General features: G+C 34.9%; 1 protein-coding gene and 1 non-coding gene across 2 annotated transcripts in view; one reads left to right on the top strand and one right to left on the bottom strand.

The window, feature by feature from the left end:
- Positions 1-27946, top strand: part of RIT2 (Ras like without CAAX 2) — a 465270-nt gene that overhangs the window by 275880 nt on the left and 161444 nt on the right. The window lies entirely within an intron of this gene.
- LOC126002661 (small nucleolar RNA SNORA51) lies at positions 16194-16325 on the bottom strand. The gene has a single exon (XR_007493339.1). It is a non-coding gene; the product is annotated as a small nucleolar RNA SNORA51 (small nucleolar RNA).

A 27946-nucleotide genomic window follows, 5' to 3' on the forward strand; every position in this document is an offset into this window, starting at 1 on the left:
GTAGCAAAAGAGAAGGAATTAAATGAAGCAAACTATGAAGAAAAACTGAAATAAGAATAAAAGTAGGAGCTGGAGCTATGGAGTAGTGGTAGGCCGACCCAGGACGGATTTGGGTTTGATACCCGCTGCCTCATATGGTCCCTCCAAGTCAGGAACAATTTCTGAGCGCATAGCCAGGAGTAACCCCTGAGCCCTGAGTAACTGGATGTAGGCACCCCCCTCCCTGCCAAAAAAAAAAAAAAAACATAAGAGAAAAGAAAAAAATGGTAAGCATTATGATTTTTTTCCACAAGTGCAAAAAGTTAAAACTGATGTGTGTTCAAAATTCAACAAAAATAGCAGAAACTAACAACAAGACCAAGGTTGCCAGAAAGCAGGTAAAAAAGGGGAAAGTGTGGAAAAGAGTATACAAGTGGATGATGGGCATTATTTTCCTTCTAAGAACATTCTAAACTTTTATAAATAGGTGTACTCATTTAGAAAAAAATTATTGAGTTTTAAAAATTAAGAGCAAACTAAATCAAGTTCCTTGAACTAGTTCATGTTGAATTTGTTTTTTAAGTCGAATATTAAGGTTTAAGATGGATGAGGTGAAGACACTAAGAATAGGTAATCAACATCTGTTTTTTAATCTACCATATTTTCAGCGTATAAAACGACTTTTAAAATGAAAAAAAGTCAACCGAAAATCAGGGGTCATTTTATACACCGAGTATATCCTGAAAAATGTTTCTATATGCCACAAACAAAAAATCGTCTGGATATTGTCACAAAATGAATTTCCAACTCGTTCCTGCACCAATCACTGCAAGGCTGCTCGGACCGCCTCTCTGTCTCAGCCCATCCATGCTGGCTTTTTATTCATGCAAATTAGACAATGTTCTGGACCGGAATCTGCACTGTAAAAAGCCTGCTCAGAGTGGCCAGAGTCAGAGAGGAAGTCTATGACAGTATAACCTTTGAACCTTGCTTGTTGTGATTGGCTCACTGTGATACATACAGTTGCAGCACAGGAACGTTCTGTCGGATACAGAGAATATAGGCCTAAACCTATGTTTTAACTGTAAAATTAGGGGGTCGTCTAATATGCCTGGTCATCTTATACACTGGAAAATACGGTAGTTTCAGAAGTTCATGTATTGATATGGTCAATATTTATGAATAGATACACTCCTCTTTTGTTACAATCAATTTTATAGCAGATCTGTAATTCAGAAATTAATCAAAATCAATGTACTAAACAAGCATCCTGAAGAGAACAACAAAGATTCTATATATAGAGTTACTCACTATTTTAATGATATGCTGATGACAGTGGTTTGTTGAGAAAATAGTTCTATAGAAAATTATTAATCAACTATCTACAAAGATATAGTAAACTGGGGTTCTAGACTTTTAGGATAATGAAATACTACTTTTACTTCTCAGAAATTTTCATAGTGCAACACTCCATCTATCAATTATTATAGTAGAAATATATAGTATGCATTTTTGCTCATTTCAACTACCTTGTCATCTTCTTAATTTTAGTGATTAAAATAATTTATAGATCATAATTTACTAATGCATGTTACAACTTTAGTATGGCTAAACATATCTAGTAAGAGCATAAAATATTGAGGACTTAAGAGACATTGATCACATTTGCAGTCATATAAACAAGGAATGCATAATATAAGAACTAATAAAGAAAATTGATAGAACTCTATCAATTGGGATGAATGTTAGATAATTTTTATTTGTTACTTAATACATGAGAATTTTCAAAAGGACATCTCAGATTATTAACATTTTCTTGGGGATCATACTTATGACCTTAATTGTTGAGACTAGGGCAAAGGTTAGTTGATTTCCTTTGAGAGTTTATACCCTATGTGCTGAGAGAATTCAGTTTACAGTCCATGGGGATAGACATCCTCAGAAGACAGATAAAGTTCAAAAGTTGCCATTTTCAAGAAGGAATACTTAGATCCTGGTTACTGATGTCTTCCTAGAAAATCCTTTGAGATTCACCGCTATGCTCTGTAGGTTTAAACTGACACTTTAAGAACCAGTACTGCTTTTTTTTTAACTGTTAAGTCCTTATCCCTCACTATTGTTTCATTTATGATTTTTCATTATTTATATGGTCTCAGAGATATTTAAGACTTTGCCAGTTTCTAATATGTAAGATTCAATATCACTTAAATGCATATAATATGCAGTACAAAGTACATCAATGGTACTAGTGTTCCCCATTCTTTTAGGGGTACCATATAAGCCTTATGAGATTCTGAACAAAAAATGATGATTGTTGGAATCACAATGTTTAAAACTTACTTTAACAAAATTTTTATTAATTTATACTACTAACTGAGTATAACTTTTTGTATTAATGTACCATTTGTTTACAACAATACAAATGTTTAATGTATACTTCCATACCTAATAAATATATATGCTATAACAGATACACTATTATCCAGTTGACTCTTTGTACTGGTTTCTGTCATTCCACAATTCCCTCCACTCTAAAGGTTTAGTTATATCTAATTTGTTCATTTACTTATGTTTTATCTTCTACATGTAAATAAAATCACGTGAAATTTGTCTTTTTAATCATTTTTCTTAGGATAATTAAGTTCTATAATCTCTGAGTTTATATCCGAAGAGTATAAAACACTAAATTAAACATATATTTGTATGCTTATGTTCATTGAAACACTATTTGCAATAGGGAGCCTTCTTCCGTGAAAGTAAAGCTCTGCTCAAGAATCATCCAAACCGAGAATCAAACATCCAAATATTAGGCACCACCCAAGATTTCAAGAATATTTTCCTCTTTTTGTGTCTAGAATAATAAAATCCCACTAATAGAACTATTTACATAATCAGAATTAAACTATATCTGAAAATAATATCGGCACTCCTCCCTGAGATCAAAGAATGCTCTTCTTTTCATTTGCTAGACAAAGCAAATAGAAATCCCAGAAGCCTCTAACATTCACCTATAGTAACTAATTTGCAGAGGTTCCTGTTGAAATCTGTCTCCTGCTGAGTCTCTAATGTCCTATTTCTCTGACAGAGGACTTACACATGAAGTATGATAATGTTTGGAAAGGACATTAACATAGTCCTAGGTGGAACGAATACAGAGTCCCTCAAATTATCTACAGAGCAATTACAATGACACTGAGCATTGTGCAGTAGTGCATTCAACATCATTAGACCATCAGCTGCCTCTTTTTCTGCTGTTATTGTCAGAAACAAAACTGACATCCTAACATTTTGTGTTGTATTCCAGATTTTACATATAACACTCTATATGTGGAGTTTTGAAATGCAGTTTAGAAGCACATATACTGCTTTAAACTCCAACGTAATTCTTTAGTAGTAATCAAAGTGGTTTCTTATGTAACATATAGTTCCTATTAGTGTTTAGATTTATGGTGAGAAAAGTAGTCTCAAATATAACTAATATAAGTCTGACTTAATATATAATTCAAGTAAATGTAATCAGTGAGTGATTATCAAGAAAGAATATATCACACCCATATTTATTTTGCTATTATGTTGCTATTAAACTGCTATTATTTTGCTATTATATTGCTAATATTTTATATATTCTATATATTCTATAGAATTTTGTCCAAATATTTTGGATGCTATCTTTATTTAGTTTGAGATGTTTTATGTAAGAAAAACTTACAACTTTGTTCTAGGTGCTATTTCAAAATTGAACTTATTTTCCTGGAATAAAATTTCTACACATAGTAGTATAAATATATAACCTCACAATTTTTTTTAAATCCACTCTAAGAAATTTATATTCACCCATGTACATCCACATCTGCAATTAATGTAAATTTGTGAAGAATAGCACTTTCCACTACTTTGTTAGCCCATAGAATAGTTTCTCAAATACTGGAATTGCTCAAGTAACATATAATTTATATTGGATTGATGCCGATTTGAAACAGAAGGCATTGGCTTGTGCTATCCGTTAAACTCTTATTTTAAAAACATGTGATAGTTATATAATATCTTTGGTTATCAACTTTCTACCCACTGTCTAAAATTATAACAATAATCGGGGCAGGGAGTTGGTATAGGTTAAGACAATTATTCAAATGTGACTACACAGATCCTCAGCACTTTATATGCTTTCTTCAGCACCACCAAGACTAAAAACTGAGCACAGAAACAATCCCTTTGCATCAGTGAATACAGCCCAAAGAACTTCAATTGTGTGAGGAAGATATATTTGTAACCTAGCAATGTCAATAGTCACTATAATTTTCTAAAAATACAAGCTTTTCTAGACTGAAGTTGTATAGGACAATGGCTGATTTAATTAATTAAGTGCTCACTTAGAATTCCTCTCATCCAATGATTCCATATATCAGAATTGGAAATCAAAGATTGATATTTCATTAATTGACCCAGGTCAACCCATATTGCAGTGCCAATATTGTGGCACAGAGATCTTGATAACAATTTTCAAAACATTTTCATACTCAAAGAAAATCATTATCAACATGTTGCTGAATTATCTAATAGAATCTATCAGTCAATCAGTACAAGGAGTGTATCAATGTCAGATAACCAGTTAACTGCACGAACCTTTGAGGTTAAAGCACTTAACAGTCCAGGTTCTCAATAATTGTAATTCTGGCAACTTCAGTGATAATCAAATATAATATTTTAAAATAGAAAATATGGAGGAATGGAAGATATCCAGCATTATAATAAATAGCAAACCCAGTCTGCAATCCAGAACCCTCCCATTCTGGTCTTCGCTCATTTAGCAAACAGATGTCAAATGTGGATAGAATGGATTAGCTTACCTCTAGCTTGATATCTTCACTGTATCTGTAGCTGGGAGAGTTCCCATACTTGAGCACTGGCCCATTAAGCTCGTCTTTTACTGCTCAATAGGAACCTAAATGGCAGAAAATAAATAGTTAGACGCTAATCAAAGCAAGGGCCTAACAAAGCCCATTCATCTGGAAAAGGGAAATATAAATGGCAACCAGTGGTTAATTTAGAAAGACCTGGAAGTGTTTATTCTCAATTGCAAAAGAAACTAAGATCTTTAGATTTAAAAAAAATAACAATGTGTTAAAAATATCTATCTTTATGTCTGAAATACCACAAAGCAATTTAATTATATGGTTCTGTTATAAAGCATCTGAATCCCAGATTCAGGGCATAAACTGAGAGGGGAAAGCAAAATGGAAAGTTGGTGTTGAGTTGGACAATGTATGTTTAGCGTCTCAGATGATTGGAACAATCGCATATTTAGTGTCTCAGTTGACTGATTACTTTTCATTTATTTTGGTATAATTAGATACAACCTTATAGATTATAATCATGACTAAATAGAATAAATAACCATCTTTTTATTTAATTCAAAGTAATCTTGCCAAAAGATTTTCTTACAAAGGCTGGTGTGTGTTAGTAGGAATAGAACACAGAAATATTATGAAAAATGAAATTTTGTCTTTACACTCTCCCAAGTATGTCCTTATTCCCAATATGCCAAATATCCTCATTTATATATTTAGATCTCTGCTAATTACCTTGGCATACACAACATTTGGTATTCATAATCAGAGTCAGCTTGGTTTATTCAACCTTGCTTTCATTCATTAATCCAATAAGCATTTCTTACACTCTAACTGTCACTTACTGGACATGAATAGGATACAATTTTCATCGTCAATCTAATGGGCCATTAAACATTTGCTCTAATGGGCCATAATGAGCCTAATATTGAAAACGCCATACTGTTATGAATACTGACCAAAAGAGGTACATCTGACGAGCTTGATAATGTCAGAATGTTTCCTATAGGATATGGTATCTAGGTTAAAATGTTATGAAAAAGATTGTATTAGTTTTTTAAAAATGACATTGAATTACTATATGAATTTAGGACAATGATAATCACTTTGAAGAATTTAGTTAATAGAATTTTGCCAACCTTTAAAGAAGATATATTAGAATAGTAAGGAAAGCTGCAGAATGACTACAAAGATCATGGAGTTTCCTGGGTATTTGGACAATAATTTAGACACATACTAATTTTAAACACATATTAATTTAATATAAGAGACTAAAATTATTTAAACATTAGAACAAATTATAGCATTTCCATAAACATGTGAAAGGAAAAACCCCAAGTCTCTTTTTTTTTATTGAGACCATTGTTAATTTTTCATAGTTGTATTTCAGGTGTATAGTGAAAGTAAATTGGACCATTCCCATCACCATTATTGACCTCCCTCCACCAGAGTTTCTGGTATGCATCCTAAATAACCACCCTTAGCTCCCTAGTCTACCAGTATAACAGGTACATTTTGTGTTTAGCTTGCTAAAATTTGAGTCTCTTGATTCTATTATCGTTGACTTTGACTTGGGAATTTAGTTCTGACCATTTTTTTTCACCCAGTGCACCTGAAACCATTCGGCCCATGTCTCCTTTTTATTTCTAATTTTTTAGAAAATATATACATAAGTATTAATGGCTGAGCAATATAACAGTTGGAGACTGGAGAGAGAAAAAGAGGAGATAGCATTGTGATATCAAAATTAGTGATAGTTTTTCATGATATGAAAAAATGAAGGAAAACAAGTTTTAAAAACATACTCTTTATTCATTAATACCGAGGGTTTCAGTATCAGTGATAGAAAAGTACAATTTTGCATGGGAAGGAAAAGAGGTAGAGAAAATTCTGTATTAGATACATGCACTTGCAGTTATAATCATATTAGGTAAAAAGGTAGAAACCATGTTAAGATTCAAATTTCAAAGACCAATGTATATGAATTATCTGAAATCATATATTTCAAAGAAGGGAGAAGACAGGAAATTATGAGGAACATTACCTTCCTAAAGAGGCAAAATAAATGTGCAAGAACTAAAAGAAATAACTTTTAAATTGGGAATAGTATGAGGATAAAATAACAAACCTACGATAATAAAAATTAAACATCTACAAGAATGAGATTCATGTGGGGCAGTACAATAGTATAATGGGTAGGGCTTTTTTGCCTTGCATATAGCCAACCCAAGCTTGAACCTCAGCTCTATATATAGTCTCCCAAAGCCTTCCAGAATCCCCCAATATGTAAGTTATTTTCTCCCTTAATATATGCTGGAACTAAAGATATCAACATTTAATAGCCTTATTGGAGGAATTAACAAATTTCACCATTACAACTAGCACTGTTATCAGACATATAATTAAACTGTATCCATAAAATTAAACAACTACTATAAGAATATTTCCAAGAGTTTTTATTCTTCTTTTCTTTTGTTTTTGTTTAGTTTTCTTTGGGCCACACCCGGTAACTCAGGGGTTACTCTGACCCATGCTCAGAAATCGGACCTGGCTTGGGGACATATGGGACGCTGGGGGATTGAACCGTGGTCCGTCCTAGGCTAGTGCCGGCAAAGCAGATGCCTTACCACTTGTGCCACCGCTCCAGCCTTGAGTTTTCTTTGTTCTTTCTTTTTTTTTTGTTTGTTTTTTGGGCCACACCCGTTTGACGCTCAGGGGTTACTCCTGACTATGCGCTCAGAAATCGCCCCTGGCTTGGGGGACCATATGGAATGCCGGGGGATCGAACCATGGTCTGTCCTACACTAGCGCTTGCAAGGAAGACACCTTACCTCTAGTGCCACCTTCCCGGCCCCTTGAGTTTTCATTCTTTTATTCATTTTTCTTTTTAAATATTATGGAGAGTTTTGCCTAGATTTTCCTTTATGCATGTTATGGATTCAAGTTTGATATTGATGTCTTTAACTCATTTTCATTTTACTTTTTTTGTATGTCATTAGATAAAACTTGGAGCCACTTATTGCATGAGGCTGACCAGTTTCTGACACTACTTGTTAAAGATACTTTCCTTGTCTCAGTTCATATTTTATCCTCTTTTATTAAAGTCTAACTCACAGTAATTCACCAGTACAGCAATCCTTTTATTAGAGATACTAAATAGTTTTGTAGCCATGAAACAAAAAGACTCAAATAATAATAAAGTAGGAAAAACTTATGAAAATTAGCAATATAAGAAAACATGTCAGCTGATACACGTGATAATGAAAGCAAAATCAATATAAGCCTGGAAATTTGAAACAGTAAAGTAATGCTTTAAAATTCTTAAAGTTGGGGCCAGAGCTGTGGTGTAAGTGGTAGGGATTTGCCTTGCACAGGCTGACCTAGCACGAACCGCAGTACAATCCCCTGGCATCCCATATGGTCCCCCAAGCCAGGAGCGGTTTCTGAGCGCAAAGCCAGGAGTAACCCCTGAGCGTCAAAGGGTGTGGCCCAAAAAAGCAGACAAAAAATTAAAGTTTTTATTTTTAAGAAATGTCTATATTGTTTTTTTTTTTTCAGAAAGGCCTGAACCAGTCGACATTCCCACCACCAGTGAATCAGAGACTCTTTATTCTCACATCTGTGCCAATAATTGTTTTTCTTGTTCTTTTTGTTCTTTTTGGCCAATTTCTTCGGTGTGATATTTACCTCCATTGTTGTGATCTACATTTCATTGATGATTAATGATTTGAAGCAATTTTCATGTGCTATTTGGCCACTTTTATTTTTGTTTTGAATAAATTTTGGCTGATATTTTCATATTAAGCTCAAATAGTACTTATATCTTAGATATTAAGTAGTATCTTATATCGGTACCTTATAGTATCTTTTAATAAGATTAAATAATGTTATATACTAGTATCTTCTACAAGTTAGCCCCTTATAAGATGAGCACTGGGTAAATAGCTATTCCCCGCTCTAATTCAGTGGGGAGTCTTTGTAATCCTCATCATTGTTTCCTCTGAGGTACAGAAGCTTCTTAATTTAATGTACTCCTATTTGTTTATGCTTGGCTCAGTGGAATATCATCCTGAAGGTTGATAGCTTTTATGTCAGATATTTCTGCCTACAGTTTCATCATACCTTATGTTTTTAGTTTTGATAACAAGACCTTTAATCCACTTTGATTTTATTTTGTGGATGGCATTAAAAAGAGGCCTGTGTTCATGTTTTTTTTTGCAGTAACTGATCATTTTTCCAACATCACTCATTGAAGTAGATTTCTTTGTTCTTCTTCATATTTCTTGTTCCTTCATCAAAGATTAATTGATCATATACCTTAGCTTTGTCTTAGAGTGCTCCAGTCTTCTTCCATTGATCTGAGGGTCTGACTTTAATCAATATCACGCTGTTTTAATACCACCAGTTTATTGTGCAGTTTGAAGTTGGGAAATGATACCACAAAATCTAGAAACTGAGCTCCCATATGACCCTACAATACTGCTCCTGGGAACAATACAATACAAATACAAACTACAATACAAAAAATACAATACGGTACAAACAATACCAATACAAAACAATATAATACTGCTCCTGGGAACCAAGGGATTCTAAAACACAATGCAGAAAAGGCATCTACACTCCTATGTTCACTTGAAGTTCTACTTACAAAAGCCAAAATCTGGAAACAACCAAGTTCCTGAGAAACAATGAGTAATAATAAAATATGGTCCCTCTACACAATGGATACTACACAGACTATTAGGAAAAATGAATTAATAAAAATTTGCTTCTACATAAATATGGGGAGTATTTTGTGGAGTAAAATGAATTAGAGGAGAAGATAGATATAATATAATAATATGGTCATATTAATTGGTGGGATACATATCTCACCAATTTATATATATATGCATATATATACTGTAGATATTATATTTAAAGATAGGATGGTAATAATATCCTAAAAACAATAGAGACAAGGCCCAGAAGGATTAGTCCATGGTAGGAAGCATGCCACAATGATGAGAAAGTGCAATTAGGGTAGAGAAGATATCACTATAACAATAGTTAGAAATTATCACTCTGAACAAGAACTGAATGCTGAAAGGAGATAACATGATATGCATGATACCCTTCAGTAACAGTATTTCAGACCACAGTGGCTAAAAGGATAAATAGGAGGAGGGAAGAGAGATTAAAAAGGAGAAGAGCAAAAGGGACAGGAAGAGAGAAAGAAAAATGAAGGAGAAAGAAAGAGAGAGAAGGAGAGGGAAAATTGAAGAAATATGTCTGCTATAGAGGCAGGAGTTTGAGCTGAGAGGGAAACTGTGGATGTTGGCGATGGGAAATGTGTCATGGTGAAGGGACGGGTGCTCAAACATCATTGATTAAACATTAAATCATGAAAAACCTGTCTAACTGAAACACATGATGATTAAATTATTAATATTAATACATCTTCTTCATTTATTAATATCAATAAAATGGTTGAAGTAAGAGGATAATGAGGGAGCATTTCCCTTGCAAAGGGCCAACTCATGTTCAAATCTCAGACATTCCATATAACCCCTTGATTATTGCCAGGAGTAATTCCTGAATGCAGCCGCAGGAGTAACCCCTGAGTGTCGCTGGGTGTGGCTCCAACAAAAACACAAAACAATAACAACCCAGTCTCTTAAAGTTAAAATATCTATCAAGCTTTACTTTTAAGAGTGGGATTTCAAGGCGAGAGATATAGTTCACTGGGTAGAAATCTTGGCTTGCCACATGACCCCATGTTTGATCCCAGCAAAGAATAAGTACTGCCAGGAGTGATCTTTGATTACAGAGCCCTAAAACAATGTAGTATCACTAAAACTAGTGATAATTTCACATATATATATCTTTATTTTGATAACTTGGTAATGGGTATAGTATGACAATTTTTTTTTTTTTTTGGTTTTTGGGCCACACCCAGTAACGCTCAGGGGTTACTCCTGGCTATGTACTCAGAAGTTGCTCCTGGCTTGGGGGACCATATGGGACACCGGGGGATCGAACCCCGGTCCGTCCAAGGTTAGCGCAGGCAAGGCAGGCACCTTACCTTTAGCGCCACACCCGGGCCCCCTAGTATGACAATTTAATTTTGAACCACAGGCTATAATGTAAATCAATGCTTCCTCAATGAAATTTTAAAAATTAAAAAATTTCAATTCATTAATTACCTTTAAAAATATCCTAAAAGTAAATAAATGCATCCAGTAAAATTGAAAAGCACGCTCAAAGCCATTAAATAAATTATGTATTGTGTATTTTTCCTGTTGTGAAGAATCATTATTGCCACTTAAATTATTACCTTGAGATTTAGATGCATAGAAGGGAACTATGGAATGTGTAATTTATGTTGCATTTATTATATATGTAGCATTGAGTAATTTGGAAAAGATTAATGAATAATTTTAATAAACTAGATATTTATGTCTAATTTAGTATAGACACTTTTGTGAAAGTGGATTTTTGAATCTGTCAATAGTCTTATTTGGATAAGCAGGCATTTTAAAAGTTTTGATTTCTATTTCCCTAAGAATTATTTTAATGTCTAATGTATGTGTGTGAGAACAAACGAAATGGGCCTATAAAATATCCACACACAAAAAAATAACCACACAGGAACACAATGTAAAACCAAGCAAGAGTGTCTAAACTATTTGGCTAATACTATGAATAAAAAATAAACTACTTATGAAGAATAAAATGCAATTATTTAGATTAATCATATTATTAATTATATAATTATTAATTATTATTAATAATATTAATTATATATTAAGAGCCATTATTCAAAATTATTTGAAAAACCTATTTTTCAGAATGTTTCCTAATTTTAGAATAGTCAGGTAAAAATTACATTCAATATTTTTTCCTTCAATTACAATTATTTTCTCAGTAGTTGTGGAAACCAGGAGAGCAAGGAGGCATAAAATTAATTTAAGACCACAGTTAATTGAAGACCTCATTCTTTTGTCTTCTTCTACATACTCCTCATTTTCCCCTCTCCTGAAAAATGATCATTCATAACAGTAGTTTTTCTCAGCAAATCATTAACATTTTTAAAAATAAGTGTCACATAGTTCAACTAATATTTGATTTCAAAATAATACTTATTTAACATGTGATTTAAAAAAGACCCTGGGGCCGGAGAGATAGCATGGAGGTAGGGTGTTTTCCTTGCATGCAGAAGGACGGTGTTTAAATCCTGGCATCCCATATGGTCCCCTGAGCCTGCCAGGAGCAATTTCTGAATGTAGAGCAGGAGTACCCTGAGTGTTTTTGGGTGTGGACAAAAAAAAAAAAAGAGCCTATCTGGGAATCAGGATTTCCCAATTAGATAAAGCTTGTGAGAGATGCATACTTATTCTTTTAATTTAGACTAAATGTCAGAGTATTGGACTAATCTCTGTTTTTCACTCTAACAAGTTCAAGGAGTAATTGAAATACATCGTGTTTGAGACTGTGATCTGATTTGCTGTCATCTTTTAATGTTTGGAAAGGGATCATAGTTTAAGAGAACCCACCTTCAGAACTCCTTGACATTTTCTAGGATTAATACTACTAGGCATAGACTTTATTGTTTTTGGGGTTTTTTTTGGGGGGGGGGCACACCCGGTGACACTCAGGAGTTAACTCCTGGCTATGTGCGTAGAAATCCCTCCTAGCACGGGGGACCATATGGGACACCAGGGATCAAAACTGTGGTCCTACTAGGCTAGTGCCGGCAAGGCAGATTCCTTATTGCTTCGTGCCACCACTCCAGTCCCAGGCATAGACTTTTATTCTTTTTTATCCTATGTTTTTAACTATAAAAGTATATAATTTCAATATATATAAACTTCTATAAATATATGCTTTAAAATATGAATAAGTATGTACATATATTTAAAGTATGCGTAGGGGTCCTCAAACTTTTTAAACAGGGGCCAGTTCACTGTCCTTCAGACTGTTGGAGGGCCAGATTATAGTAAAAACAAAAATTATGAACAAATTTCTATGCACCACTGCATATATCTTATTTAGAAGTGAAGAAACAAAATGGGAATAAATACAATATGTGGCCCACGGGCCGTAGTTGAGGACCATTGGAATAGACAACATATAAATGATCAAAATAAATTAGTCAATGTATTGTATGCAGTGTATTCCCTAAAATGTTAGGATTAAATTTACATAAAATATATGCATATATACGGGTCCGTTGAGGTGGCGCTAGAGGTAAGGTGTCTGCCTTGCAAGCACTAGCCAAGGAAGGACCATAGTTCGATCCCCCGGCATCCCATATGGTCCTCCCAAGCAGGGGCAATTTCTGAGCGCTTAGCCCAGGAGTAACCCCTGAGCTTCAAAACGGGTGTGGCTCCCCCCCCAAAAAAACCCAAAACCCAAAACAATACAATAAAAAGAAATGGCAAAATATATGCATATATGTTGGTGTTGGGCAATGCCTTCACAATTATTTTGTCATGCCCCCTAGGAAGAAAGATAAACATTATTTGCACACCTCGTGCGACTGTAAAATCGTATCTTTATTTAAAAAACTTTAACCTGCGAAACAAAAATATATAAAATAATTTGAGCTGGTTTTTGAATCGAGGTGATGTCTGGATGAATGGTTCCAATGAGCACGTTTTTGCAATGCCATAGGTTTTCGAGGCGGGGTTTGAAGCAGGATACAGCAGCTCTCTCAGTTCCAGAGGGACATACAGAGACTTAAAAAGTCAAAGAAGAACTGAAAAAGTGGGCAAAGAGTGTAGCTTGGAGAAGAGCAAATAGAAAGCAATATAGTGATTTTTATAGGTTCCCTGTTCGGCAGGGTGCCAGATTACAGTGGCGTTGATTTTTCTGATTCTAACATTTTCTACCTGCTTAGATCCAAACTGTGTGAGCTACACATGATTAACCACATGCTGAATGACACGATTGATCCAACTTCAGAGAGATGATTTCTGGCATTGGGGTGTGGTGACTCAGAACATCAGGAAGCCCCTCGAGATCTTCTTTCTCTCTTGTAAACTGTCCTCTCAGAGAAACCTTCCATATGATATTTAATTCATCTCCTTATAAATTCTTGTGAAAAAAGCATCATAATTTCATAGTTAAACAACTTTATGTCCCACCAAATGTGAATTTCAAGTAAAACTTAGTTTCTAAAAAGTGTTTCTGTGACTTATAATCATTATAATTGAGATTTATCTAAATTTATGATATAACCAAAGAAAACATGTATTTCATACCAGGAACAATTTAAAATGACTTAAAAATGCTTTCTTTTTTTACTTTGGAATGAGAGAACTTACTAATGCTCAAGGGAGAATCTCGGGCATGGTGTTGCTCCTGGAGTGCGCACAAGTCTCTGTGGTACCAGATACTAACCCTAGGGCATCACTCAATGTGTTCAATCTATCTTTCTGGCCCCAAGTAAGGTTCTTGATCCTACACACGCACATATAAACATTACACATGAGATAACTAGTATTACTTTTTGTACATCTACTTTATGAACTCCAAAATTTTAGTGAAGTGATACAAAAATTGAACCAGGCTTCATCTATTGTAGACATTTCTATTTTACTCACTTACATATATTAATTGTGTTTATGTAAGAAACAGTTTGACTAAAACATGTACCTCAACAAATCTGCAAGTATAAATATGAAAACACCTCTTTTACATGACTTCAATTAAATTACAATATTAAGAAGTCTGCAGCAGGAGTCCCATTAAAGATTTAGTTACCTTCTGTGGTGAACATTAAGAAGCTATTACTCAAGTCTATTTCAACTGTTAAAAGGAATTAAAATGTATAAGAAATACCATTACATATCATGAGCTAATTTTCTAACGAAAGCTTAGCAGCTGATAGATTGTTTAAGTCTCTCCAAGGTTTTAGTTTCACATTCAATAATTCAAAGATGAAACAGGGTTATGTGGATTCATAATTTGCTCCTATCCATCTCTCATTGAAACGACACTGTAATGGTGAATCAGCCTTCATTTGCCGTTCTGTACCTAAAGCTTTCTCTCCAAATTAAAATTAAGCAATTATGAGTATAGAAACTGATATTGTGTTCTCTCAGGATCCCCAGATCACTCACCATTGTGTTTCTCTAATTCCCAATTTTGTACCCTTTGCACCATGACATGTAGAAATTATTGGCAAAGATAGAAAAAGTTAATTTTGTTTTATTACCTTAGAAAATATTTTGCTGCCTGCTTGAAAAGAAATTCCTTTTTAGGAATACAAAATTCCTTCTTTATAAGTTTTAAATTTTAGGTAGCTTTGTTTTATTAAAAATGTTTCTAATATCAGTTTACCATTATTTTGAATATTTTTTCTGTTCAGCAAAAGAAAAAAATGTTCTTACTTAATGTGCTTTTACTATTTTCTTAATTTTAAAAAATCAGCAGATACAGCTAGAATAAGAACCTAGAAATTACTTAAAGTGCTATAAAATTCTATAAAACAATTATAGAAAATTATGTGAATAAAATGTTATCTTATCTGGTTTGTAATGTTTTCTCTAGTGAGAATCACTCATATAGTCATAACCAGTCATACTTTTATTGAAAAACATCTTTTATGAACATCACCACTACTTACAAAGGAAACTCTATTGATAAGAATTGCAAAGAGTTTAATATATAAAAAGTGAGACTTTTAAATGTTAAACACTTAAACTCTAGAAAACTATCTTCCTTGGGAAGCTGTGAGTCATGCAATAAATAAACTACAAGCAGAAAGAAATGGTTATATTTTAATCATATGGGAAATGAAAATAATAAAGTTTCTTATTACACCAACAACAGTTTGAATTTGTTTTATCAAATAATTCTGTGAATTACTCCCCTTAGGGAAGCATCTATTCTCATTATCTGTTATGTGATATCAACTTCATCTTCAGATCAGGAACTGAATTATGACTTGCTAATTTAAGCTGTTGATCCCAGCTTAATTATGACATCTGTAGTTCCCCAAACTTCAGACCACAGGGTATTAGAATGTCCAATATAAACTCATACACAGCATCTGTTGGCTATCACAGCATCATTAGATGTGTGACATTTCTTTCCATGGCATCATATATTTATACAATTTCATATACAGTAGTTAGTTTTTTATAAAAAATACTGAATGAAAAATCAATGAGAAATAAAATTTGAAGTATCTGAGTTGATTTTAAGATCTGAGAATCCACAATGTTCAACTGCAATCATGTATCATTTTACCTAAATAATTGGACTTTTATATAGAATGTTATTAAAACAGGAAAAAAATTAGGGATTTAAGCACTTATTAAATAGTAGTGTTCTTTATTTTGTGCTGCATTGAAACAAAAGTATTTTTTTCTTTTTTTTTGTCCCCCCATTCACAATACAGACCAGGCAAAGGACCTGGGTTGAGGTGTATTTAGGGTGCATTTACTGTACCTTCTCTTTCTATACGGTCAGTATAAAGAACACAGCTGTGGTAAACATTGAGAGGCTTTATCTATTATTTATTTTTTAAAACTTTTTACATAAAAAAAACCTTCACCAGCACAACATTCCCATCACCAATATCCCAAGTGCCCTTCCTCCCTATCCCACACTGGACTGTACTCTAGACAGGCTTTCTACTTCCCCCATTCAGTCACATTTTGTTATGATAGTTCTCAGTGTATTTATTTTTGTGACTGCACTAGACAATCCCTGTGGTGACTGGACCCTCCAGGCCTCCTCTATTTTGTCTCTGAGAATCATTACACAAATGTTTTTCATTTTTCTCGAAACCCATAGATGAGGGAGACCATTCTGTGTTTATCTCTCTCCCTCTGACTTATTTCACTCAGCATAATAGGTTCCATATACATGCATGTATAGGAAAATTTCATGACTTCATCTCTTCTGATGGCTGCATAATATTCTATTGTGTCTATGTACCATAATTTCTTTAGCCATTCATCTATTGAGGGGCATCTAGGCTGTTTCCAGAGTCTGGCTATTGTAAACTATACAAAGCAATAGTTATCAAATAGTTATAAACAATAGCAATAGTTATTACAAAGCAATAGTTATCAAAACAGCATGGTATTGGAATAAAGACAGACAATCAGATCAGTGGAACAGGATTGAGTATTCGGAGAATGTTTCCCAAATATACTGTCACCTAATTTTTGATAAAGGGGCAAGAAATCCTAAACAGAACAGGGAAGGCCTCTTCAATAAGTGGTGTTGACACAACTGGCTAGCCACTTGTAAAAAGTGACTTAGACCTCCAGTTAACATCATGTACAAAGGTAAAATCTAAATGGATTAAAGACCTGAAATCATAAAGTATATAGAACAACATGTAGGTCAAATGCTCCATGACACTGGTATCTTGAAAGAGGAAACAGTACTCTCCAAACAAGTGAAAGCATAAATAAATAGATGGGACTATATTAAGCTGAGAAGCTTCTGCATCTCAAAGGAAATAGTGCCCAGAATACAAGAGCCACCCACTCAGTGGGAGAAACTATTCACCTAATACCCATCAGATAAGGGGTTAGTATCCAAAATAAACAAGGCATTGACACAACTTTACAAGAAAAAATCATCAAACGCCATCAAAAAATGGGGAGAAGAAATGAACAAACACTTTGACAAAAAATAAACAAAACTATTGATACAATAGAGGGATGTGAACAAGTTTCAGTTTCTTATACCATACTGGTTTGATTGAATTTTGGCACAATACAAAATAACCTACTTAATTCTACTATCCTAGGAATTAGGACGTTGTAGAAAATATTCTTTGTAAAGGGCAGTGTACTCTGAGGAAAAAAAAGAAAAACGAGGGTCTGCTTACATTTGAACAACTGAAAAAAAATTAAAAAAGCCACATCCAAGTCATTCTGGCCTAAATTGTGATGCAGCCAGATGGAGCGGCAGTTTATTTGTAAGTAAATTAATTCAAAATTTCCTTATTGAAAGAAAAATACCTGGCCTCTAATTTAAAGTTATCTTCATATTCTCTCATGCCTGCACACTGTGTGTTAGGGCTCCACTAATAGCAATCCTCTCTACATTAATAGTACCGATGGACACTCCTTGCTCTATCTCTAAGTAATTGTTCTTCTCTCTGGGGGGATCAGTGAAAACCGTGTACCTAACTTTTTCTTCTTTCTTTTATTTCTTTCTCTTTTTCTTTTTTTTTTCTTTCTTTCTTTTTTCTTCTTCTTTCTTTCTTTCTTTCCTTTCTTTCTTTCTTTCTTTCTTTCTTTCTTTCTTTCTTTTTTCTTTCTTTCTTTCTTTCTTTTCTTCTTTCTATTTCTTTTTCTTTCTTATTTCCTTCTTTTTCTTCCTTCCTTTTCTCTTTTCTTTCTTCTTTCTTCTTTCTTTCTTTCTTCTCTTTCTTCCTTTCTTCTTTCTATTTCTTTTTCTTTCTTATTTCCTTCTTTTTCTTCCTTCCTTTCTCTTTTCTTTCTTCTTTCTTTCTTCTTTCTTTCTTTCTTTCTTTTCTTTTCTTTCTTTCTCTTTCTTTCTTTCTCTTTCTCTCTTTCCTTTCTTTCTTATTTCTTTTTCTTTCTTATTTCCTTCTTTTTCTTCCTTTCCTCTTTTCTTTCTTTCTTTTTTCTTTCTTCTTTCTTTCTTTCCTTCTTTCTTTCCTTCTTTCTTTCCTTTCTTTCTTTCTTTCTTTCTTTCTTTCTTTCCTTTCTTTCTTCTTTCTTTCTTTCTTTCTTTCTTTCTTTCTTTCTTTCTTTCTTTCTATCTTTCTTCTTTCTTTCTTTTTTTCTTTTCCTCTTTTTTTTTGTCGTTCTTTTATTTTTGGACCACACCTGGTGGTGCTGAGGGGATACTCTGGCTCTGAACTCAGGAATCACTCTTGGCAGGCTCAGAGGAGCATTTATATGGGATGTTGAGGCTCGAACCCAGGTAAGCTATGTGCAAGGGAAACTCCCTACTCGCTCTGGCCCTGCAACCTGTAATTTTTAAGGCTCCCAAATAGCTATTTGCTGTGTGTTTGTTACAGAGGACATGGGCAACTTCCTCTGCATTCTTTGTATTCTCTGAGTTCAAGCAGAAAATTAGTGTCTGGACATCTTCTAGTACTGGACACACTCCATAGTTAGTGCAATCCTGCAGTGTTTATTCTCTCAACCCTCTTTCCAGTCATTGGTCACTATCTTTTATATGGAAACAGGCTCAAAGAAAATATGTACACATGTGAGGGCTGGAGTGATAGCACAGCAGTAGGGTGTTTGCTTTGCATATAGCTGCCCCGGAGCATACCAGGCTTTGATTCCCTGGCATCTAATAATGGTCTCCCAAGCCTGTAGGAGCAATTTCTGAGTGCAGAGTCAAGAGGTAACCCCTGAGTGCCACTGAGTGTGGCCCAAACATATACACACACAAAAGAAGAAAGAAAATATGTACACGGGTATTTGATGACTTTTCTCTGGATCTCATTCCCAAGATCCTACGTTTTTTGACTTATCTTCATTCTCAAATATGCAATGTGGTTTGATATCAAAAGCTTAATTTATTTAATGTGGAAAAAAAAGCCTAATACTTTTCTATCATAGTTGTTTCTGGCATTCAATTACACCTCCTTTTTAACATTTCTCACAATGCCCCCTGTCTTCCATGCTCTTCTAAGCCTGCTCCCTTGACAGTTGTGAATAATTTACTTTATATTGATTATTACAAATAAATGATAATGGAATTATTTTTAAAAAACTACACTCAAAAATAATATGTCAAATTCTTTATGTCTTACATAGAATTTTAAGTCATTGTCTAAAGGTTTATTAAGCTATTTTGTTTATTAAGTTAGTTGTGTATTCTATATTGCTGGTTTTGTTTTGGCTACTATTCTAATTTCACATCTAATTTGGTGCTTTCTTACTAAGATGATTGTACTAAAAAATTCAGAGGTAAAGCATGGTGTGTATATATGTCTGTGCACTCCAGGAATTCCAGGAGTTATAAAACTGGAACAATGAGCTAAACATTATGGGGGTTAAGGGGTACGGCTATGGTGGTATAGTTCTTTTTCGTTTACTTCATGAGTTCTTTCTTTGGAGAAGCCCTCATTTTCTCTTAAGCATGTTTTCTTTCTTCTCACTTATAGCACAATCTCTTTATTTTAAATTATATTAAAAACTGTGTATAGTTTTAATTTGGCATATTGAGTTCTTTCTATAAGATGGTAGATCTGAACTTTTTGTGGGGGGGTGTAGAGAGGGTCCACACCTGGTGGCACTCAAGAGTTACTCAGACTCTGCACTCAGAAAGCAATCCTGGCAGGCTTGGAGAACACACGGGATGCTGGGATCCAATCTGAGGCCATCCCAGGCCAGGCACGTGCAAGGTAAACATCGTACCACTGTGTTATCACTCCAGCCACTGAACTTTCAAATTTGTTGGATATGAAGACATCCAAGAAATAAACATGTTAGCCAGGAAGTTGATCATCTGAGGAGAGGTGGAGAAAAGCGTAACCTAAGAACTCTCAATTACAGGAATACCAACCCTTAGGGAATTCCCTGGGATGGAGTTTCTGTATTCACTCTTTCATCTGACCCTCTTCCCAAAGGAAGACAATCTTCAGTGATTTTACCTTTGCTTCTTCTTCCCATCACAAATCTCTTTAACCCCCCCCCCCCATTAGTTTGATTAGCATTAGATAGTTATCTGACCTTCCACCCAGGTTGATTTTTCCTTTTTAACAGTAAATATCCTAAGTAGAAGACAGTTAGGGCTTTCAATCAAACTGACCAGTTTTTACTGACTGTAAGAATTGAATCCTTAAAATCAGATGGTGTGGGTTTTACCTCTGACTGCATACTGAACTTAACAGTGGGGGAAAACTGTATCTGAGCTCCAATGCCAGAATTTCTTTTTTTTTTTTTTTTTTTTTTTTGGTTTTTGGGCCACACCCGGTAACGCTCAGGGGTCAATGCCAGAATTTCTAATTTGAGTGCTCTGTGCTCCAGAGTAAAACTTCCTCTATCATTTATTTTAAATAAAATTTTATTATCTAATTTATGATGATAAAATTTCATCAATAGGAAGGAATTATTATGGATTTATGGATTACACTTTTGTATTTATACTTTTAGTTTAGTCACATAATTTACAATTTTATAAAGGTGTCATTGATAGGGTTTATGAGTACAACATTCAATACCACCCCCTAAGAATAGTTATTTCCATCCATCATTGTGTCAGGATATTTCTCTCTTCACTACCCAACCCATGCCTTCCACTTCTCACCCTTCTCATATCATTGTCATAGTAAGCATTTATCAATTGATCTAATGACAAATGTTGACAGCAGTTAGAAATTTTAATACCCACTATTACTGCTGGATTGTTCAACTCACTGCTAGAGCATATTCAACTATGAAAGAGTGCCATTAAAGGGATAGATTAAATATGAGTTAATATAGATCTCTGTATACATGTATATGTATGTATTGTTAAAGTGTGGGTTTATTTATTAAACTGGATTACAAATCTTTCACAGTAATATTTTAGATATGTAATGATAGTGAATCAGGGGTGTCCCTATCACCAATATTGTCCTCCCTCCACCCCTGTTCCCAACATGCATCCCATATACCCCTCTTTTAACTTCCAGGCTGATAGAATAGGTGGTCCTCTCTGTGTCTAGTGTAAATTGGGTATCGATTCTGTTGTTAGTGGCTTTGGATTTGGTGCTTAAGTTTAATTTTTTTTAATTTCTACTGAATGTTCATGTGATTGTTTGGTCTTGGTATCCTCCATTACTTCCCTCTCCATTTGTGAGATGGAGCAAGATGATTCAAGTTGTGTGGTTCTGTTTGAAGGAAAGAGAAAATAATAATAATAATAAAATAAAATGGGACAAAATAGAACAAGCAAAAAATGAGAACAGTCATTCTAGCGACTATATCTATCAGTTTTAGAGCAGAGACAAAAGGAAGAAAAACATAACAGCAGTACAAAAAATAAGAATAAAATAAAATAAAAGATAAAATAAATCAAACAAAAAACTCGAAAAGCACTAGAACAATATAAAGAGCAGCCATACAATAATCACATTCCTGAAATAAAAATAAAACAAAGCCCCCAAAATGAAAATAAATAGCAACAAACAACAACAATAACAAAACTGAAAAAAAATTGATTTGTGCTTCTCTCTCTTTTTTTTCTTGCATAGGCACAGTATATATTGGGAAGGTTAGAAAGGGAATTCCCTTGGCCTAAGAGATACAGGGTTTCTCTGTCCTTGAAGTATACTGTCAAGGGAATAACTACAGGCTTCCTACATGCTCTTTTACTCTCCCCTAGGTCCTTCTATGTTGTCTGGAAACATTCTGCTCTGTTGTGGGTGATAAAATTGTGCCTCTGTAGCTAGAGACCTTGATATTTGCACAGGTCAAAGAATGAGCCTAAGATGAAGTCTCTCTTTACGGTTCTCAAAGTTGTAATCCATCACTGATTTTAATTAGTCTTCTCTAATTGGTGGTCTTGGTTTTTGCCCGATCCTAAGATAAAGTCTTTCATTATGTTTCCCAATGATATGCTCAGTTGCAGTTGTTTCAGTCAGACATCTGGAATTAGAGATCTTGGTTGTTGTACATATCATAGGACAGGGACTAGACTAGTGTCCTTTAATTAGTCCCAAAATAAGTTCTGCCCAGTCATGATTATCAGAGACAGTCTTCTGTAGATAGCGAACTTGGCTTTTGTACAAATCAAAGGATGACATTTCTTCTGATATCTTATCATTAGGAGGTGAGGTAAGACTACTTGTCTTTGACCAACTTGTTGCCATTTCCTCATTGTTAGGATGTCATATGAAATATGGCATATACTGGTGTCAGAGCACTATTAGAAATGTCCCAGAGAGAGATTAGTTTCTGAGGCTGTGGAGGAAAGCTATGTTGATTCTAAGTCTGAGATCTTGGGTTAGGGGTTGGATGGTCACTGTCTAATCACCTGGAATCTAAGTTTTGTCCACATGACATATGTTGAAGGTGGGAGGTGCCCTGATATTGTAAAGTGTATCAGTTCTTATCTCTAGTAGATAAGAGCTTGTTTATATATGTACAATTTCCCCTTCTTTAGTATGCCTTAGCCAGATGAAATGGTGCTATATTATATTGATGGTGCATTTGTGGGTGAGATTGTTACACGACATCCCCTCTGGTGCCAAACCCAGAGCTATTATCCTAGGCAAAACTTTTCCTTGTAGGTTTTTGTATCAAATAGAATCAATATAAATGGAGTTAAGGAAGAAGAAAAAACAGAAATAAGATAAAAAAAAATCTGTCTATATAAATATCTATCTATATATACATATTCACATATATATATATATAAAAAGAAAAAAATAGGGACTAGAGAGATAGCGTGGAGGTAAGGTGTTTGCCTTTCATGCAGGAGGACGGTGGTTCAAATCCCGGCATCCCATATGGTCCCCTATTCCTGCCAGGAGCAATTTCTGAGCATAGAGCCAGGAGTAACCCCTGAGCGCTGCTGGGCATGACCCAAAAATAAAACAAAAACAAAACAAAACAAAATAATAAAGAAAAATAATTTTAAAAATTTAGGGAATAAGAAAATCCAGGAGACTAACATTTGGAGGTAAACAGATTAAGAGGTAGTATTATATATATGTTTAACTTATCAAGAAAGTATAGGCCTCCCCATTGTCTTTTGAGATTTTTCTTGTGGAGTATGGGACCCATCATCACACATCCTGGTCTTTTGAGATTGAGAAAAGATTTGGTGCAGAGAGGTCTCAGGTAGAGTTCTTGCGCTGGGGATCCTTTTGAGGCTGAGTTTGGTATCAAACAACAGTCCACATTTGGGAGAGGGAAGAAGGAGGGCCACACAGCATGAGTCAGCACTGGCATTGGTTGTAGTCTCTTTCAGGGGATGAGGTGTCGATCTGAGTGGGTGTCCCTTCGCTTGAGTGCTGGGTGAATGGCTTATTGGAGTAGGAGGTTGGTCTCATACCTAATGGGTAAAGAACTGAGGGTAAAGAGCTTTAATAAAGTGGGATATCAGGTTGGGATTGAGGGGTGAAGGGATAGTAGGATTTCAGAAGCGGGAGAGGGATAGTGTATGGGAGGACTATATACACTATAGGCATAGGCTGTTTACAATTTAGATTTGGCTTTCATGGAGGAGTCTTTTCTCTAAGTGCTCATGACCACATAGAAACTTGCAATAGTATAGCTTAAGAAAAAGAGGAGAGAGCAAGAAATAAGAGAATAGAAAAATAAGTAAATATAGTAAAAATAAGGTAAAAATAAACTAATAAATCAACTAAGAGAGATTGGGCTGGTTGTCAAAGTTGGGAGGTTTTCTCAATTTCTAGGGATTTTGTTACTGATGGGTTGGGCCTTCCTAAATGAGGGTTTCAGGATTAGGTGATGACTCGAGCAATTTAGGATACACATAGGTTTTGCATCTCGAGTATTAAACAATGTGTTAATGAGGCCTATCTAGTAGGTGGCTACCCTATGTAGTATTGTCCACTGCATCATATGTATGGAATTTTCTTTCCTAAAGAGAAAGTAACAGTGTTAGTTTTATTTGACATAGATTGAATTGATGATGATGAGGAAGAAATGGTAAGAGAAGAAAAGGGAGAAAGAAAGAAGTAGTGAGAAGAGAGAAGAAAACAGAAAGGAAATGTTAATTTGCCTAAACATGCTCAATGAGTAAGTCCTACAATATTAGTCTGTGGGTCATAGTTGACTGCTTTAGTAGTCTGGCTGGTCACATGCTTCAGGTCCTAATAGAGGCCATAATCCAGAGATAAAGGGTATATTGAAGTGTTTTATCAAGACATTTTCAGAATCCAAACTGAATATGATATCAAGAGTGACTGAGCACCGAGGTGTCAACTTAGGTTGTCCACCATTTGTATCCAAGAACCCCTGTGGACAGAAAAGCTGAGAGGTTATTTTAAATATAGTAAGATTAACGCATTAAAACATATTGTTATGAAACGCTTCTGCTGGAGTGACTCCCCATCATATTCTTTACCTGTAATCCTGTATAAGATCCTTACATTATTATAGGCCTTTGTAGTAAAAGGCTGATTATATACCTATGTACATACCTATGTATGTGGACAACTTTGCCTAGTTCATGACCTTAGTGGAAATGCTTTCAGATTTTCACAATTAAGGATAATATTGGTTGTGGGCTTTTCATAGATAGTTGTATCTATCTTGAGGAAGGTTCCTTCCAGTCCTGTTTTGATGAGTGTTTTCATCATGAACGGGTTTTGGAATTTGTCAAACATCTTCTCTGCATCAATTGATATAATCATGTGGTTTTTGTCTCTTTTGTTGTTGATGTGGTGTATGATGTTGATTGATTTGCGTATGTTGAACCATCCTTGCATCCCTGGGATAAAACCCATTTTGTCATTGTGTATAATCTTTTTGATGCAGTGCTGGATTCGGTTTGCTAAGAGGATTTGTTTAGGATTTTTACATATATGTTCACTAGTGATATTGGTCTGTAGATTTCTTTCTTGGTGGTGCCTTGGCATCTTTGGGAATGAGTGTGATATTAGTCTCATAAAAGGAATTAGGGAGGATTCCTGTTTATTCAATGGCTTGGAAGTGCCTATGGACCATTGGTAGTAATTCTTCTTGGAATGTTTGATAGAATTAACCTGTAAAACCATCTGGACCTGGACTTTTGTTCTTGGGGAGTTTCTTAATTATTGCTTTAATTTCATCAGAATTTATTGGCCTATTTAGACTTTCTAAAACCTCCTTTTCCAGTCTTGGAAGATGGTATTTTTCCAAGAATCTGTTAATTTCTTTTGGATTCTGTAGCCAAACTAAATATAGTTTCTCATAAGTCCTCATGATGTGTTGAATTTCTTGGGGTTCTGTTGTAATCTCTTCCCTTTCATTTGTGATCCTACTTTTTTGGGTGTTTTCCCTCTTTTATTGGTGAGTCTTGCCAGTGGTTTGTCTATCTTGTTTTTTCTTTCAAAAAAACCATCTTCTGGTCTCATTGATTTTTCTGCATTTTTTTTTTAGTTTCTATGTTGTTTATTTCTGCTCTGGTTTTTACTATTTCTTGTCTTCTGGTTGTGTTTGGGTATTTTGCTGCTGTTGTACCAGCTTCTTAAGATTTCCCTTTAAACTGCTGATTTTGTCATTTTCCTCTTTCCTGACATAGGCCTGTGTTGCTATGAGTTTCACCCTAATTACTGCTTTTGCTGTGCCCAACAGATTTTTACAAGTTGTCTCTTCATTATCTTTTGACTCAAGGAATCTTTTTATTTCTTCCTTGATGTCCTCTTTGATTCAGCTGTTGTTGAGCAGTGTGTTGTTTAATCTCCATGTGTTGGATTTTTCTCTATTGCTTCATTTTATAGTCAATTTTGACCTCTGTTGCAGAGTGATATGATAGGGTGATTCTAATGATCCTTATATTTGTGATTTTATACAAGTTAGATTTATATCCTAAGGCATGTTCTATTCTGGAGAAGGTTCCATGTCCACTTGAGAAGAATGTATAATCTGCTTTCTGGAGGTGGTGGGCCCTACATAAGTCTAAAAGCCCTAGTTCTTCTAATTTTTTATTTAGGGCTCTTATTTCTTTGCTAGTTTTCTGTCTGATGGATCTGTCTAGTGGTGGATAGTTGAGTATTGCGATCTCCTACTACTATCACATTTCCTTTAATGTGTTTTCTTCAGGTTTGCCTGCAATTGCCTTACATATTTTGCTAGCTCTGCACTTGGCACATAAATATTAACCAGGGTTATTACTTCTTGATCTAGTTTTCCCCTGATTAGTAAATAGTGACCCTCTTTGTCTCTGATCACTTTATTGAGGTTGAATGCAATTTGGTCTTATAGAAGTATGGCTGTGCTTTCCATTGGCTTGCATAATTGATTTCCATTCTTTTATTTTTAGCCTGTGCCTATTCTATTATTTGTATATATATATAGTAGGTGTATATATATATTGTAGGTGTGTTTCTTGCATGCAGCAGACTTTTTATTTACTTTAATTCATTTGTATGGAATCTCTTACGTTCTGTAACAATTCCTCTTTATGTTGGTTGATTTGTTCATCTATGGATTTCTTGTACTTCTCATGGCTTTTACCATGGCTTGAATTTCTTTTGTCATGGCTGCTTTTAGGTCCTCATCTATTGGGTCTGTGCATTTTAGTGGACTTCGGAACTTGTTAGGATTTTTCTCCATATCCCTAGCTGTTAGTGTCTTCCTTATTTTTACTCATATATTGGTTTGGTGTGGAATAAAATGCCTTCATATTATAGCCCTCTTTTGCAACCTGTGGGATGGGGCTGTGTCCATTCTCTGGAGTGCAGCTCTAGGTGAGTATGTTGGCTGAGGTCGCTAAGGGATTGGCCCCTCCAGTCCTCCAGTAGAGCCGGGGTCATTCGTCTCTCCCCCTCTTCCTGCCAGTCAGCTCCTAGCCACAATAGTAGAGGGCCCAGTTGTGCCTAGATCTCTTGCCTTCCCCCACTATCTGGGAGCTGGTGCTGCTCAGCTCTGTGTCCCGGTCAGTCGTTCACTTGCCTATCCCCCAACATGTGGGAATTGGTGCTGCTCCACTCTGAGCCACTGCCATACCACTCACTCACCCCTCCCCCACCTCATTAATGTGTGTTTAAAGCAGTTTAATACTTTTATTAAGTAATAGTAATTTTATAACTTTATTGAGTAATAGGTGTGATTTAAATAGGATTAACCAGGCTATTAAGTTTGTTTTTGCTTGCTTTTAAGAAATTTTGAGTTAACTCCTAGTTGACATAAGCTCTGCCATAATAGGAAAAAAGGACTAAATCTGATGAGGCAGTTAATTCCTGGAACCAGACCTTAGGGCCTGTCACATACCCTCCCATAGCTCACCCTCAAGATAACCATAAAGAACATTCCAGCACAAGAGGGAGGGACTGAAATAACCTATTGTGGTATAGCAGATGGTTCTTGAAGATTAGAAAGGGATGACTGCATGTCTATACCCTGAAAGAGCAACTACCAGTTGGAAAACATGATTTAAAGATAAATATTAGAGAATAATATGAGTATTGTGAGAATTAATAACCCAAAGCACATAGAGCAGAGCAATGGGTATAGAACAAT

Source organism: Suncus etruscus, chromosome 2, assembly GCF_024139225.1.
Source record: "Suncus etruscus isolate mSunEtr1 chromosome 2, mSunEtr1.pri.cur, whole genome shotgun sequence".
NCBI lineage: Eukaryota > Metazoa > Chordata > Mammalia > Eulipotyphla > Soricidae > Suncus > Suncus etruscus.